The sequence below is a fragment of the Pan troglodytes genome, chromosome 2, assembly GCF_028858775.2.
Source record: "Pan troglodytes isolate AG18354 chromosome 2, NHGRI_mPanTro3-v2.0_pri, whole genome shotgun sequence".
NCBI lineage: Eukaryota > Metazoa > Chordata > Mammalia > Primates > Hominidae > Pan > Pan troglodytes.
This window is the reverse complement of record NC_086015.1, coordinates 183,912,008-183,930,476: the sequence shown is the minus strand read 5'-3', so window position 1 is coordinate 183,930,476 and position 18,469 is coordinate 183,912,008. Positions and strand designations below refer to the sequence as shown.

Here is an 18,469-nt window from a genome sequence, read left to right as displayed (position 1 = left end):
ATCCCGAGTAGCTGGGACTACAGGCGCCCGCCACCATGCCCGGCTAATTTTGTTTTGTATTTTTAGTAGAGACGAGTAGGTGGGATTATATGCCTGTGCCACCAAGCCTGGCTAATTTTTTTTTTTTTTTTTTTTTGTATTTTTAGTAGAGATGGGGTTTTGCCATATTGGCTAGGCTGGTCTCGAACTCCTGGCCTCAAGTGATCTGTCCACCTCAGCCTCCCAAAGTGCTAGGATTATAGGCGTGAGCCACCAAGCCTGGCCTAGATAAGATTACTTCTCTGCTGAACACTTCCTGGTAAATTTTTAAAAATGAAATTTATTTTATGTTTATGATTTATGCTTATGATTTATGTTATGTTTTCTATTTGTGAAAGGAATTTACTTTCATGTCAGATGTCTTCAGAAAGTGTTCTGCCAATTTCTAGTCCCATTTGTAATGTATAAGAGTGTCTATCTCAAACTGGTAGAATTTTAAAAGAATAATGCTCAGATTATGTTTATGTGAGGAATACACATTTATAAGAAAGAATTTGGTAAACACATAAGATTGAAGACAAATATTAAAATTATTCCAAATCTTATTCCTTACATGTAAGCACTATTAAGTTTTGGTGTATTTTTTTTTATATTCTTAAGGCTGTTTTTAATCTCACTTTTTAAAAAATTGTCAAAATGATGCATGTTGTTTGTAACAAAAAATCCTAACAGTTTAAAAGTTTAAAGTAAAAGGCAATTTGCCTCCTTTTCTCCTCTCCCTAATTCCTATTCATGACCACTATCTTTGCTTTTAAAATTAGCATTACAATGTGCTTTTTGTGCTATTATAAATTTTAGTATAAATACCTAATACTACATTATATGAATATACACTAATTTATTTACACACTGCCAGAAGTTTAGGTTCCCTATTAAAAGTTTACAATTAACTTCTTTGTATGAAAAGTTTTTTTCTGAATTTAAGTGTTTTTTCCCAGAAGTAGAATCACTAAGTTAAAGCCATTTTATATATTTTAGTCTCTTGACATCTATTGTAAAATAGCTTTTGAGAAAAGTTATTTCAATTTATACTTCCAAGAACAATGGAATTTCTGATATTGAAATTCTGACTGCCGTGACTGATGACAAGAGATTTTTCAACCAGAGGCCTTTCTGTGTTTCTGTAAAGTCACTTTGCAGAGCACCTTTTGCGTTACACTTACTTGTGTATATGTCCTCTACAGAATGATTCCTAGTAAAAGATATTTTTATCTTTAAAAAATGTGTCCATTCTATCCCAGAAAACAGCACCCACCGATTTTACACCCTTGGGATATCCTGCTGGATAACAGGTCAGTGGCTGCCATGCTTCATGTGCATAATAATCCCAGGGATGCGGAGAGTGTCACTATGCAGAATGGGTTCTTACTCCTCGGGCTGAGTGAGTGAGTCTGGGGTTGGGGTTCTGGAATTTGTATTGTTAACAAGGGATTCTGATGCAGTGAATGATCTCTCAGCAGTCAAAGAGAATCTCTACTCTGTAGATTAAATTACTGATTCTTGATGTTTGCTGATTAACAGTGGTTGATTGCAAAAAAAAAAAAAAAAAGCCATATAGTAAAAATGAATGTGGGAAATACTGACTTAAACATATTAAACAGGCTTAAATGTATTTCTCAGGATTTTTAATATGCCGATGCTCTCTAACTTTTCAATATGCTGTTGCTCTCTGTCTTTGCAAGGAGAGCTTATTTTTTTGCAGCCAAATTTATATAACGAATGGAATTCATTTTATTGTTTATTGTTTATTCATTTATTTATTTTTTTGAGACAGGGTCTCACTCTGTCACCCAGGCTTGAGTGCAGTGGCATGATCTCGGCTCATTGCCATCTCCGCCTCCTGGGTTCAGGTGATTCTCTTGCCTCAGCCTCCTGAGTAGCTAGGCTTACAGGTGCATGCCATCCTGGCTGGCCAATTTTTGTTATTTTCAGTAGAGACACGGTTTTGCCATGTTGGCCAGGCTGGTCTCGAACTCCTGACCTCAAGTGATCCGCCCACTTGGCCTTCCAAAGTGCTGGGATTATAGAAGTGAACTGCTGCACCTGGCCTGTTTATTTTCTTTAGTTTCTTTTGTTTGGGCGTGGGCCAACTGTTAACATCTGATGTTCCTAGGAACGAAGTTTGAAAATCCTGGATTAAGTGACCTTTCTATTACAGTATTTCCCATCATTCGCTTAGTACCTTAAAAAATTTAATGAACTTCCCTAGGCACATGGCTTTTATTATATGGTTTAGGCAAAGTAAAAATTTCATATTGTAAATCTAAATTTTCAGGGCTAGATTGACTTCCTAGCAAACATGCTTAACTTTTTTTCTTTATATTCAAATGCCTTTTTTGTTCATTCCCTTAATAAAAAGTGTACCAAAGAAATCTGTTTTGAAGCCCTCCATTTCCTATTAGTGCCTATTAACTAAAGTAAGATGTGATCTAGAAGAACTTCATGTAATAGAAATAAAGCCCACGTGACCAAAAATTTAACACTCATCCAACAACAACTGCTTTAGAAGTGGCAGGGTCTTTATTGTTTAGAATTTCTAATGTTGGGGTTTATTCAAAGGGTTATAAAAAGGTCTTTTGAAACATTCCTGTAGCAAATTATTTTGGCTGAATTACAAATCCTCAAAAGTGGGGCTTTATTATAATGGAAACAGAGTTAGAATAAACTCTAACAACATTTGTAGGCAGCACTGTGTAATGAGGGTTGAGTGCATTGCTATATTATGACTAGAGGCATATCTTTTCACTATCTCAGTAAAGCACTCCTGGCTTTTATACACAGTGTTATTGGTCAAGGGTTCTGTAAGCTTCCCTGTTTCTTTTTATCCAATTGTTTCATGCATCTTCTGCATATGAAGCACTGCAATCTCAGGTGACCCTGTCAGGTTTAAATTATTAGCCCTGGATCATTCTCCTGTTAGAAATGTTCTACATATTCATCTGTAGAAGTAAATAACAGCTTCAACTTAACATGTCAACAACTCTATAGAACGTTCTAGCTAACTTTGATGAGCTTTAATCTTGTTAATAGCACCCTCTGAAGTTTGGTTGGTCAATAATTAGGAAGGAAAATAAAGGTTAACTCACTAATTTTTTACTGGTGTTTTGTAATTTGCAAAGCAGGTAATATACCCGAACAAATTAGAGAAACCTTGAAATGCTCCTGTGAGGCAGATATTGTTATAACCTCTTCCCCACAAAGGTAGGGAACCTGAGACTCAACTAAATTAAGTAACTCACCCAAAATTTCTTCCTCAGGAAATGATGCAGCTAGGACTCAGAGCCAGATAGTTTGATGTGTAAATCTGTATTTTTTTTCTATCACATAAGTTTCATTTCTCCAAGTCACCTTCCACTTAGACTATATAAACTCCAAGATAATTCGATTGTTTACATTCCAAGGAAACTACTAACTTTCCAGTTACAAATATTTTCCATGTAACTTTGATGAAAGCAGTACAGTGTTGAGAACTGAGTGAATTACAAAGAATTGAGTTTGAGTGAATTCTGTGTTCACTTACTAGTCTTGTAACATTGAGAATGTTACCTCCTTGAGCTAGTTTCTATTTATGAAAATGAGGATTTACTATAGCATGTACTTTATGGGATTGTTATAAAATATTTACGGAATATGCCCAACACAATACTGAGGGTACCCAGTAACTGACTTTAACCTTATTTGCAAAATTTCACAATGTTTAATTTCACCTGAGCCAGAAAAACAGTAAAGGGTAAGAAATCCCCCCACTCTTTATGTTCTGGAAAATGACTCAATAAGACTTACAGAGGCCAGGCATAGTGGCTCACGCCTGTGATCCCAGCACTTTGGGAGGCTGAGGTGGGTGGATCATTTGAGGTCAGGAGTTCGAGACCAGCCTGGCCAACATGGTGAAACCCCGTCTCTACTGAAAATACAAAAGTGAGCTGGGCGTGGTGGTGTGTGCCTGTAATCCCAGCTACATGGGAGGCTGAGGCACGAGAATTGCTTAAACCAGGGAGGTGGAGGTTGCAGTAAGCTGAGATTGTGCCACGGCACTCCAGCCTGAGTGACAGAGCGAGACTCTGTTTAAAATAATAATAATAATAGGCTGGGCGCGATGGCTCACGCCTGTAATCCCAGCACTTTGAGAGGCCGAGGAGGGCGGATCATGAGGTCAGGAGATGGAGACCATCCTGGTTAACTCGGTGAAACCCCGTCTCTACTAAGAATAGAAAAAATTAGCCGGGCGTGGTGGCAGGCGCCTGTAGTCCCAGCTACTCCGGAGGCTGAGGAAGTAGAATGGCGTGAACCTGGGAGGTGGAGTTTGCAGTGAGCCAAGATTGCACCACTGCACTCCAGCCTGGGCAACGGAGCAAGACTCTGTCTCAAAAAAATAAAAATAAAAATAAAAATAAAATAATAATATAAAAAGACTTACAGATGCCTCCTTTGTTTACCTATAACAAGGCCCGACATAGATCCTCAAAATTTCTTTTTTTAGCCTCATAAATGATTAGCTAAACTGCTTGTCCCATTGATCAATTGGAACAAAAGTCTTGGTATTCAAACTTTGGTTAAGCTTCTTTCCTTCCTCCAGGACCCTGAACTTTGGCCCACCCTCAGCCTGGGCTAGCATACAATGCCCCTTTAGAATAAGCTGGTCTCGAGGTCAGGCATTCTCTCATATACTATCTGATCGCACCATCTTTTATTCTACTTTCTCACACCTGGCTCTTCCTAGCTTTGTTTATTCCTCTCTGAAAAAGAAAAAAAATCTTTTTCTTTTTTCTTTTTTTTTTTTGCCTAACTTTTGAGATGCTTGCAGATCTCATGGTCAGAGCATTCTTCCTGTTACGATAGTCCTTCTCCCACACTGCAATAGTTTCCTTACAATAATCTCCCCTTACAGTAATCTTTTTGAATAAAATCTCTTCTTACTGAGTCCAGATTTGTTTTTATTTGACAAATGTATAGAAGGATATTCTATGAAAGAGATCTGCAACCACTAGCATATTATCAAGAAGATTCATAGAGTGAATGATTTTCTTTTGGTGGCTGCTTATGACATGGTCCTATAGCTCATCACTGGTCACTTAGAGGGAGGGAGATCAGGGTAAGGTCTAGAAAAGTTGCAGGAGGGTGGGAAATAGAACTCTTGTGACCAGCAAAATAATAGTCTCTTCTTTCTATTTAAAATAAGCTATAATATATCCATCTGTCTTAGTCCATTTTGTGTTGCTATAACAGAATACCTGAGACTGGGTAATCCATAATGAACAGAAATTTAGTGGCTCATGGTTCTGGGAGGTCCATGATTGAAGGGCCTGCATTTAGCAAGGGCCTTCTTGCTGCATCATCCCGTGGTGGAAGGGCGAAAAGAGGATGAGAAAGAGCAAGAGATTGAACCCGCAGCCTCAAGCTATTTTATAATTGACATTAATCCATTCATGAGTGTGGAGCTCTCATGACCTAAATAGTTTCCATTAGGCCTCACCTCTCAATGGTGTTGCACTTGGGGATTAAATTTCCAACACATACTGTTTTGGGGATACATTCAAGTCAAAGCACCATTCTATATGCTTCTCTGTATATAGAACATATAAAAATAATGTTAGACAAGAATATTAAAAGAATGGAAAGTTGTGATAATTTTTTTTTCTTATAGCAAATGTTGAAACGGTATGAACTGTATGGTCTCATGGTGGTAAAAAATATATACATATGTTTGTATACACAGAGGAAAGACTAGAAGGTTCTGTACCTGTTAACAGTGGCTGATCCTAGAAGAGTGAAATTTAGGGTAAGATTTTTCATTTTTTTCCCCAAAATGTCTACAATGCACAAGGATTGTTTTTAAAAAATAATTGTTCTTTATTTTTGTGTTTCAAAGGAAATACATTGTCTTAGTCTGTTTGAGCTGTTTAACAAAATTCTGCAGACTGGGTGGCTTAAACAACAGAAATTTATTTTCTCACAGGTCTGGAAGCTAGACAGTCCAAGATCAAGGTTCTGGCAAGGTTCAATTTCTGATGAGGGCTTTCTTCCTGACTTGTCAACAGCTGCCTTTTCTGTGTGTTTTCACAGAACACTTCCTTGGTATATGCACAAGGAGAGAGGGAGAGGGCGAGTTCTCTGGTCTCTCTTCTTATGAGGTCACTAATCCTATCAAATCCAGACCCCACACTTATGATGTCATTTAAACTTAATAATTTTCTTACTCCAAATATGACCACACTGGGGTTAGGGTCTCAACAAATGAATTTTATGGTGGGCACATACATTCATTCATAGCACATATATTTACTATAACAGAGACAACCACTGTTCTAGTCTTTTTTTCTATGACCACACAAACATATATGGGGAGTGGATAATACATGTACACATATACATGCATGCACATAGCTACATAGTTTCTTTTTGCTTTATTGGGATCATACACTCGATATTGTTCAGTATTTTGCTTTTTCCACTTCACTATATATCCTAGACAACTTTACAAGTCACTTCATACAGATCTGTTTTATTATTTTTAATAGCTACTTAGATTCCTTATGAGTACCATCATTTGTTGAAAGACATTTAGTTTTTCACTGTTTTTGCCTGTATTATCTTTAAAATTTTTAAAGCAAACACAAAAATCAGTTAATATAGTAACAGCCTAATGGCAAACAAAGAAAACATTCACATTTTAAAAAGCTAGAAGGAAATAAATCAAAATGTAAAGAGTACTTATTTCTGAATGTGGGGATATAGATAATTTTGTGGGGTTTTTTTAACAAAATAATTTGCTTTATTTTTATCTTACAGTTGGTAAGGTTGCTGAACATTACTTTTCCCCAGTCTCCATGCAGAGTCTGGCTTCAGTTCTGCTCTGTATCTCTGCCACAGAGGACAAAACTTCAGCTACTCTGGAAGTTACTCTGTTTAGCTATAAATAATAGCCAAAATTACATTTAATTGCATCATCATCATAATTCTCACTTTATTTACATAAAGCAGTAGCTTCCTTTTGGAGAAATTGTGTGTTGAGGAGAATGTGTATGGGATTTGTGTTTGACAGACTTTAGTTTTAAACTAGCTGAACTGTATGTGACTTGAAAAAGTTGCTTTTACTTTCTCTTAACAGCTCTCTTAGCTGCTAAACAGAAGGTTGTGAGGATTAGAGATCAAAGGATTGAAACAAAAATGCTGACACAACTATTTATTTCTCACTTATATATACCAATGACAAGTGGAATTTATAATCTGTGTAATGTCTTTTCAGCCCTCCTTTTAATGTGTGTGAAATATATAAGAAATATATTGGAGTTCTCTTCCTGAAACCAGTTCACACAATGTTTAAGCCAGTGCTATGTAATTTCTCCCTTAGCTGGTTTTTATTCTAGGCACACTTGCCTTCTTTCTGTTATGCAAGCATTTTAAAAGTTGTTTTGAAGACAGGGATATTGCTCGCTTCAGGCTGTTTGTTAAGAGAAGGTCAGGGCAGCTTTTGGTGGGTTAGGTCAATTCCTCTGGCATCACTGAGTGTCTCTGCAGTGCCCTTTTTGTTCTGCACAGTGGAAGCAGTGGGGTCCCTGTTCCAGGCTCCAGCCAGGTCTGTCCCCAGATTCTAACTCTGGGTTAGGCCTACAGAAGCGGGGAAAGAGGTGAGGTATATAGAAGGAAGGGATTGCCTCCTGAGAGCTTTTCCCAGAGCGTAAGAAACTGAGCTAGTGGTGTACTTTTCACAAGTCTGCTGCCGCCAAGAGCTTGGTACACAGGATGCTCTCCAATTGTTCAGTGTGGTCTGAGAGACAAACCACCCTCCTTCTGCTCTTAAAGAAGAAAAAGCAAAGCATAGACATTGTAGGCTAATAATACAAGCCAAAATGTTAAAATAAAAACCCTAGGAAGTCTTCCATATTTGCTCCCCTCCCCACCACTAGGTCAATGTGCACAGCTAGATCTGTACTGTATATCTATAGTTATATCTATATCTTTAATCCTATATATAGGGTTTTACACATGCATACACACACAAACCTACACATATTTCTATATATAACTGTATATTATATACACACACACACATCCTTAACTCTATCTGCTTATATGTATACAGTTAATATTTTTGTGGTCCAAAGTGGTATCGTATTATACATGTATAAGATAGTGTAACTGATGCAAGGGTGGCTGAAGCACTTTTGGCTTCCATTCCTTTAACAGTAATTCCACACACTTAAACCTCCTTCCCTCTCCCTGCCCAGTAGGTACCCTAGCAGGTTGGTCTTGGAAAGCCACATTAATATCTTTTCCTTGAGACTTGCCAATAGTTTCATTGGTGACAAAGTTTTGCCTAGAGTATCTTTAGTACAGGAAAACTCTCGTACTTGCCTGGATATTATCTTTGTCATTTCCTTTCCTTACTTCCTCCACTCCTTGAGAGACTAGTAAATAAAAGAGAAATTAAAAAAATAAAAGAAGTAATTTGTTCAGAAAGTTTCCCATCCTAGCCTGTTGGCTTTGTGTCTCATCAAACAATCTGGGGTTCAAGTTGAGAGATGCAATCCTTGTCACAGTGTTTACTGAGTTCAACCCCTTCCCACAGTCCACTGTAGCCAGGCATCGTAATAATTACATTTTAAAAATATCTCTAAAACAAGTTACTTATGCCACAATTTAATGCTTATGTCCTTTTGTTCTCTGAGGATACACAGAGAAGTTATTTGTGTTCACAGTTCTTCTGAGTAAGCTAATAACTGGAAAATAATCACATCCAAATGGGCTTCAGGATCTTAAGTGGTACTTGTGCTTGGGAACTAACAGATATTTCTCCTTTGGAAGCAGGTAGTTGGAAAGAACACAGCACAGAAAACTTTAGGATGAATTTTCCTAGCACCCATTCTGTATCATCAAAGGTGAGTTGCAGAGGAGGACTGGCAGGGAGTGCTTCAGTCCCACAGCCTGGAACAAACAGAAACACAGAAGGGATTCTGGAACTCTGCCAAATTGTTTGACCTCAGGGAAACTTGCTGGGCCTTATAAAAAATACATAGTTCGGTTCTGACTTTTGCCTAGTTCCCATTTGACCCTTTACCCAGATCTGTCTTTCCCAACCAGCCTTCAATCCCTGAGGAGAGAGTTAATGGCACACAGGAGTGGGGTGATTTGGGCAATGAGTGCTTCTTCCTTTCAACCTGTTGCTGCCTAACAGAAGGACAATTGGTCTTCCACCCTCTTCACAGTTCATTCAGTCATTGTCCCTGTCTCCCAGGTGAGTTGAGGTGAGCAGCAGTGATGAAAACAAAGCCACACTTTGTAATGATTTTTGCATCTAAATTGGACTTCTTCATAAAGAAGTGACAATGGGTGTGGCATGCTCAATAAGCCACGTAATGTTCCTCCGTATATTGTGTTTTAAAGGCCTCTTAATCCTTCTTTAAAACAATGTTAAAGTTATTATTGCTACTTGTTTCTATGTTTTATAGGCTCAATGAGGGAAGAACTTTGTTTTATTCACTGCTATATCCCCAGCACCTAGAACAGTTCCTGGCGCCCAGTAGACCCTTAATAAGTATTTGTAGAATGTTTGTAGAATGACAACAGTTATTGTTACTTCACAGCTTTCAAAGGCCTCAGTCATAAGAAAGAGACTTTAATATTATGTGTAGTAAGTGATAGGTTCGTTTTGAGACAGAGTCTTGCTCTGTCACCAGGCTGGAGTGCAGTGGTGTGATCTCAGCTCACTGCAACCTCTGCCTCCTGGCTTCAAGTGATTCTCCTGCCTCAGCCTCCCAAGTAGCTGGGACTACAGGCATGTGCCACCACACCCAGCTACTTTTTGTATTTTTAGTAGAGATGAGGTTTTGCCAAGTTGGCAGGATGGTCTCTATCTCTTGACCTCGTGATCCGCCCGCCTTGGCCTCCCAAAGTGCTGGGATTATAGGAGTGAGCCACAGCACTCGACCAGTAGATTCTTTTTAAAATCACCAACAAAGATCCTCAGTTCAGATTTTTTAAAAGTAAGAAACATGTCTCTTGTGTTATTTATGCACTACCCTGAAGTCCCTGGAAAAGGAGCACTCCATAGGTCCAGTGAAGGCTGCTGACTACAAATGCCTTTCTAATGACACTTGGCTGAGAAACCATTCAAACTCAGAACCCTCTCCTGAGATGGCTAATAAGAGCAACAATGGTTCATGTGGAACCAGGGAACACAAACTTTGGTTTACCCATTTTCTTGTATTGTTATCAAATGAAATGATCTCTAGTTACCTGCAGTGCAGTCAAAGAACCACACGCATGAACAACCAGTATAGAAACATCCCATTGTGACTGCCTCTATTTGTTGCTCTGTACATCTCCTGCTTTGTACCAGAAAAGACTTTGAATGCCTATCTGTGCCATTGTGGCACTTTTGACAAGATGCAGAAGATTAGGAACAGGGAACTGAAATAGGAAAAAAGATGCCAAACAGGAACTGGGATAGGAATTATTATCGTCTTAGGAAAAGTCATGTATAAAGTGTTGGTTGTGTGGAAACTGTAGCATGAAAAGTTTAAGAATGGAATTAAACTAATAAAATTCATCTAAAAATGGAATTAATGAAAAAGTGCATAAAGGGATAAATAAATGGTTAATCTAAAACCCATGTATTTGGTACAGTTTCTAGATCTCAGGAATCATGTTCCTGTTCTTATTTTGGTTTTGGCATCACATGTAAACCACTCGTTTTAAAATGCTGTATACTATGATTTTCTTCCTATATTAATATGCATCTTCCAATATTACGGTAGGAAGAACAGCCCATGTTTCATAAATTTCACTGAAAAAGTACTAAAGAAAATGTGATTTGTAAAAATTGCTTTCCTCAGTCATTCATTTATATATCTTTTGTGTTCAATCATTCATTTATCTTATTTCCATAAAGGATGTGAAGCTCTGGAAATACACTGAGGAAGAAAGTGCAATCTTTGAAGATGCAATGGAAAATTTTCCACAAAGAGTATTGTTAAAATAATGCCTTCATTATGAGAGATTTGGGAATTTTGTTTTGTTTTGTTTTAAGACATAGTCTTGCTCTGTCACCCAGGCTGGAGTGCAGCGGCACGATCTCAGGATTTGGGAATTCTGATGTCAAAGTCCAGTTAATTTCTTGAAAGGCAAAACTGTGTTGCCTACTTTACCAAGGTCACTAAAGCTGGTGTATTCAAATACCATGTCTCGGAAACCAAATGGATTCTTGTCCTTCTAAGATGTTTCTAATGAGGCAATATGTCCAAGAGCACCTAGTTCAAAGTAAATGCCTGTCTACTCCTCTCTTTCCTTCAATAACTTATCTAAATATGATCTGTAGTTTTCTTCAGAAATTACCATTTCCCACCACCAAAAACTGAAAACAGACTTCTGAGAGCAAATTTAATCTACTTTTGAGAAATATCAGGATTCCTTAAAGAGTCTCAGATTTTGTTTCTTTTTCTTAATGCAATGCTTTTAATTTCTAATGTGTTTTTGTTGTTGTTGTTGTTGTTGTTTGTTTGTTTTGAGACGGAACTCACTCTGTCACCAAGGCTGGAGTGGCAGTGGCTCCATCTTGGCTCACTGTAACCTTTGCCGCCCTGGTTCAAGCAATTCTCTTGCCTCAGCCTCCCGAGTAGCTGGGATTACAGGCTCATGCCACCATGCCCAGGTAATTTTTGTATTTTTAGTAGAGATGGGGGTTTCACCATCTTGGCCAGGTTTGTCTTGAACTCCTGACCTTGTGATCCACCCCCTTCGGCCTCCCAAAGGGCTGGGATTATAGGTGTGAGCCACCATGCCCAGCCTAATGTGTGTTTTTAATAAAAAGAAAAGTCGAACCTAGAAGGGAATCCATCATAACATGCCTTAGTCATAGGAAAAGGTAAAAACATCCTGAAGATAAGAGGAAAAATTATATCACAAAGCAAGGGAAAAAAAACCAACACCCAATGCACACTGAATTTAGAACACTTCAACACTCTGTTGTATGCAAATATCTTACTCTTATTCCACATTACTAAAAATACTTGTAGTTGCCCAACTGAGAAGGATTTGTTTAGCACAAATTTCTGGAGATGGCTAATTTCAATAACATTTAAAAATATACATTCTTACATATATACATTTATACATATTCATTTAAGATTACTCTTTTTCCTCTAGGAATGACTTATATTGTAAACTACATTGCCGAGTAGCTTGTGTTTCTATGTAATGAAGTACCACTGGAGAGAACAGTCACTTGTGGCAGGTAGCAAAGAAATTTCAATAAAGTAAACTCTTAGGATTATCAAAATTATACATTTGGGGCTGTTAGCATGGCCTAGAAAAAGATGAGGACAGGCTCATCTCATTAAAAGAGAAGAAATAGTGGAATTAGCTTGAATCTAATTACAAGCCACACTATCTAATGTAAAAACATGACTGTTTTTTCACTCCCATTCATTTTGACTAGTAATTAGTTTTGGCCTCTAAAATGCCACCCTTTAATCATCCAAACACAGATGTGATTTGCCGTGCAATTTAATCTTGCTTTAATGAAGAACTAATGGACGCATCGCAAATTACTTTCCCTGTTGGAGAAAAATTCTATTTCCTGCTTTTCAAAAGATCAAGAGTATCTTGTGATAATAGCCCAAGCGGCCCTGGCAGCCTCACCGCACAGAGCAAACAAGCTCTTTTACTCAACTCCCAATTCAATGGAGAAAAAGAGGCTACAATTAGCAACAAAGCAGGGGAAACGCAGCATTACAGCCGAATCACTTTCTGTAGCTCAACCCCCAGTAACCACTGGCTTGTTAGAGCCAGGTCTAAAGTGTCAGGCACGAACAATGCGCTGTGATAAATTACTCTCTTCAAACAGCTGCACTGCTAATTTTCAATTATACACACAAATGGCTCTCAGATTGGAAGAAAATGGAGTGCATGGGGAGAACAGTAGTAGATTTCTATGTTTGTTTGGTAGTGAGTGTGGAGGCGGGAGAAGGACATCCTGAAAAGAAAGCCGTAGTGAGGAGTCAGTGTTTGAACTTCAGAAGATGAGCCATCCCGAATCTTTAGGAGACCTGTGGTTTCCTCGCTTAGCGCTGGGTTCTAAGAGGACTGAAATTACGAGTTACTTTCCGTCGTGGGTTTGCTTTTTTGGTTTGTTTGTTTTGACCTGTCACCCACTTTATACTGAAAATCCCCGACTGATCTCACTGCTCTGTCTTGGTAAGCCCATTTGGATTCACGAAGGCTCCGTTCCCCTAGGTACCCTTGCCATCTGTGTACCAAATCCCTCCAACCCTTCCACCTCCTTCCTTCCTTAGTTCCTCACCAACCTAACTGTGCTTGAACTTTCTATTCTTTCACTCTCCTTCACCCCATCAACTGCTAGTCCTCATCGCCAGAGTTCAATGCTTTCTGTGTAGACTCTGAAGAGACACCTCCTCCAGCCAAATACAAAACATTCACCCTTATAGACTGAAAAATTTTAGAAATCTCAGTTGTTTTTTCTGAACTAGATTTTGCCTAAAGGGATATTAAAATTTGGTCAGTCTTTTCTCTCAAATAAGAACGGGTGTCATAAAATATTCCTTAATGCTTAATGCGGAGATAAACAATAAATCAACACACATTATTATTCTTGTTTCTTTACCTATGTGTTATCCATGTATCCTAAGCGGCAGCTTATTTGGGGGTTGAATTTTAAATTAGAGTTTGGGGAGGTACATGCCGCTGGACCATCTCTGATTCTTTCAGGACGGATTCATGGTGGACCTGAGCTCAAACCCACTCCACCCCAGACTGTTAGCACCTTTGTGGAACATATGTTTCCCCACTCCCTTGTTTTTCAATTGTGGCTATTTCCCCCAAAACCAAAGGGAAGAGTTTGCTTTTTCATAAAAAGACATTTGCTAAAGATCTGAAGGGCGGCATGAGTTGATTTTCTTGTAGAAAACACGAAGGCAATGCTTGTTGAATCTATTTCTGTCCTATTCCAAGCAGGAGATTACAGCCACAAGTGTGTGACACAGAATTGTTCCTTTAGCTCACTCTCTTGGAAATCAGTTTGTGACAAGAGTAGCTGCTCTTTTGTCTCTCAGCAGGGATGGTGTTGATGTTACTGCATTTTTCATCTTCAAGACTCCACAAATCTTTTGCCTCCATCAGTGTTTGTTCATTGTGTTCACTGACAAGGAGGCACTCATCTTTTGGGGAGCAGTCTTGGTAGACGGTCCTTTCCCCCACCTTTTTTTTTTTAACTGTGCTAATTCAAGCCAGGAGCCTTTTTTGACTTCAACAGCAGGGAAGAAGACAGTAAGTGGGCCTCATCTGCTTAAGGGCCACACATTAAGTACGACACAATCATTTGGCCAGATGAGGATAATGGCCATTAAAATGTTCTGATTTCTAACCATTTTCTAGACGAGTGAATGTAATGTAAATTAATGTTCAAAAAAGGGGCTTCTAGAAGGGAATTTGTTTTAAAAAGAGCAATCATTTTAGAAGGATGGGGTGGGGAAACCTCTTTTAGAGCAGTTCTCCTCACCAAGGAAAAACCGTGAGCATTATATATTTGAATTAGAAATACTACCATTTAGAAAATACTACATAGAAAATTTAAAATGCCAGTCCATTAAAAGTTACTTTTTTTCATGCAGTGGGGGAAGGCTACCGGGAGGTAGGGGATGGTTGTGATACCAAGAGGAAATGCAGTACTTTTTTTTTTTTTTTTTTTTTTTTTGCTGAAGTGGGATTTTATTCCTTCTACTTTATAATCGTTACAGAAATTTAAACCTCAAACCATTTCAGCCCAAGCTTATACTAAGCTTGTTAGTGGTTTCTGATGCTGTGGACGATAATGCTGCAGCATTACCATAAATCAGCAGAATTAACTATGATCTTCAGAAGCATGCTTGAAAGTGGGTGACAGAAGTCTGCAATTTGGTGCTCTGAATATTATGATAACATTCTATATTAAATGTTCATAATCTACTTAAAGCTGAGCTTCAAGTACATTTTGTATTTGTGCTTTGCCCAATATTAAAAGCCAGTAACAATTATTACAACCCATGTGAGCTTTCATTATTTGCAAATGCAAAATATAAAAATATATGGTCATGCATGTACCAAGTGACCTTTTTATTAATTTTATAAAAAGTGTTCTTTTTTTATTTAAATATGGTTATTGCTTTGTTCACTTAAGAATTGGCTTTAAATTGTATTTTTATTACATTGTCATCTACAAAACAAATGATCGCAGATGATCTATAGATTCAAATGCAATTCCAATACTATATTGCAAACTTCTGAAATATGTATTATTCACTCTGCCTTTTCCATCTGATGTCGGTGTTCATATAATCTTATGACTCAAAAGACAAGGATCCTTATTGGACATTAAGTCCCAGAAAGTAATACTCTACTTTTAAATACACAATAATTAAGGCACATAGCATGTTTTTTGCACCTCACTCCCCAAAAGACATATTCTCTGACTCGGTCCCAGAATAACCTAATTATGAGCAAATCAAGGTTTATTTTTTTATTGCCCTTGTTATTCTATGCTAACTTGCATACGTACCAGAGCACATTGACCCATGCTCTAGAGGTACAAAGAAAATATCTAGGCAAGTCATTCTTAGCAAATAGATAGTAAATGAATTTTTTTTACAATGTTAAAAAAATACAGTTGTTCACTGCTTGAACTGAAAGCATCAGCTGGCCGTTTAGTCTTACTCCTAAGTGGCACCTACAAAAAAGTTTGCATATTGCAAGCAATTGGCTAATTTAGCAGGTAAGCAATTTAGACGCACTGAGGATTTTTTAATATATAACTTATTGGGCTAAAAGGAAGATCAAATAAATGGTGCAAAATGTAAATGCATCTTTATTTCCCACTGATTTTGTGCAAATGTAAGGGGGAAGATAGAATTTTGATAGTACTTTTCATTCACAATGGTTATATAGAAAAGCTCATCTAAACCAGATCCTAAATGGGATTAAATATGGTCTATTTTAAGTGGATAATCTTATAAAAACCTTATAAATTTCTAGCACTCAAATGCTCTCACAGAAGCTCTGCCTCTCAGATCTTGACTAGGGGTGCAGAAGGAAGCTGAGTCCTTGAGATTCCTCAGTGTACAGTGCTTTCTCAAGCTCACCCTCACTTCCTTCAATAGCAATGAACAATTGCCAGCAGCCCTCCCTTTTAGTGTCCCTCTGCCCATATTTCACCTGTAAAAGGAACACGAAGAGAAAAGATCTATGAAAGCGCTTTGAAAAAACTGCTATATGCATGCAAGATATACAACAGAAAAACCTATTAGCAATAACAATCACAATTTATTAGGTACCTCCTAAGTGATGCAATATGTAAATGATTTGTACATAATATTTTTAATCCATACAAATGATTAAGTGGGCAATTTAAACCTTAGGTAGATGAGGAAATCAAGTCTCCAGAGAAGTTAAATACCACTATTTAGGATTTGAATTCAATTGTCTGATTCTAAAGCCCATAATTTAAATCACTGGACTACTCTGGCTCTAATTACTTAAATATGTCTATTATATATCATTATTTTAAAATAATGTTCCAAATTATATGGCCAGTGTGTTATATTATCTTGTACGAAAAATCAGGATTTTTAATCAGTTTTCTTCCTCTCCAAAGGAACAAGATTTGGGAAACATCTATCTCTTATCATATGATTGGGAAAAGGGGGAAATATGTAGAGGACTGGAGTTCTCTGGATCACTCAATCAGGGATATAAATGACTTTACCATGATGATGTAATGCTTGAATTTGCTACTTTAGGTAGATTCAAAAGAGTCGTGTTTTTTTTTCTTTTTTCATTTTTGGCATGATATGCATTAATGATGTTCTCATCAAAAGCAGCACAATTTTAAAAATGAATTTGGGAAAGCTCCAAAACTAAATGGGCATGTAGGATGTATATAGGCACCTTGGCATTATTACTTATAATAGCTAAGAAAATTTAGGAAGACAACATGTTTGGAGATTTGCCTTACCAGGAGCAAAGAATATTATGAAGATGTGCTTGTGAAGATATGCTAAAATGCAAAGGGGTATTCATGAAGGAATAAACAAAACAATCAATGGAGCAGAGTACAAAGTCTAGAACAAGTTCAATATACAGATCGGAATGTAGTTATGATAAAAACACATTTTAAATCAGTGTAATAGATGTACTATTGATTGCCCATTTGGGAAAAAAAAAGGCAATTACGTCTTTACTGTTCACAAGGAAGTCCAGAAGGATTAATGATTTAATGTAACAAACAAACAAACGAAAAAGAGTGCTACCAAGTTAACACCAGAAAAATCCTAGAAGAAAATACAAGAGAATTTTTTTTTGTGATCTATAACTAGGGAAGACATTTCTAAGCAAAACATAAAACTGCCAAGTCATAAATGAAAGAATTGACAAGTTTACATGCAAATAAAAATCTTTTCTATAAAGATCCATTTCTAAAAAGTTAAAATACAAAAAAGAGGCTGGAAGAACATATCTGCAATTCATACAATATTCAAAGGAGTAATAGCCACAATATGTAAGTTCTCCTACAAATCCAACAATAAAAAGAAAGAATATTTCAAGAGAAAATTGAGCAAAGGATATGGAGAGGAAATTCATTCTTGGAAGATGAAATCAAACTAGGCAGTAAACATAAATGCATAATCTCACTAGCACTCAGGGAAATGCAAGTAAGAGCAAGTTACCATTTTCTATCCATCAAACTAGCAGAAATTTAAAAGCCTGCTCATATCTAGTATCCATGAAGATGTGGAGAAAAGGATACGCCCGTACACTGTGGTGAAATATAGATTGATGTGATACCCATCAAAAAAATTTTTATAATACTATTATTTATTTATTTAATTTTTTAACCTTTATTTTAGGTTTGGGGGTACATGTGAGGGTTTGTTACATAGGTAAACATGTGTCATGGGGGTTTGTTTTACATTTTATTTAATCACCCAGGTATTAAACCCAGTACCCAATAGTTATCTTTTCTGCTTCTCTCCCTCCTCTCACTCTCCCCACTCAAGTAGACCCCAGTGTCTGTGTTTCCTTCTTTGTGCTCATAAGTTCTCATCATTTAGCTTCCATTCATAAGTAAGAACATGCAGTACTCATCAAAATTAAAAATGTACAAACCACCTGGCCCAGTAATTCATTTCTAAAAACAATTCTATAGAAATACTTTGCATGTGAACCCAAAGATACAGTCATGCATGACTTAAGGATGCAGATACATTCTGAGAAATGCATTGCTAGGTGATTTGGCATCATGCAAACATCACATAATACACGTACACAAACCCAGATATATAGCCTACCACATATCTAGGCCATATGTGGTAAATATGACTATTGCTCCTAGGCTACAAACTGATACAGCAGGTTACCGTACTGAGTACTGTAGGCATTTCTA

At 37.4% G+C, this 18,469-nt stretch overlaps 1 protein-coding gene across 2 annotated transcripts in view; it reads left to right on the top strand.

The window, feature by feature from the left end:
- Positions 1–18,469, top strand: part of CCDC39 (coiled-coil domain 39 molecular ruler complex subunit) — a 260,910-nt gene that overhangs the window by 112,946 nt on the left and 129,495 nt on the right. For both annotated transcript variants that reach the window (XM_054682367.2, XM_003310126.6), the window contains one exon: positions 5,756–5,818. The gene's annotated coding sequence lies outside the window, so the exon portion shown is untranslated. The remainder of the gene's footprint in view (positions 1–5,755; positions 5,819–18,469) is intronic.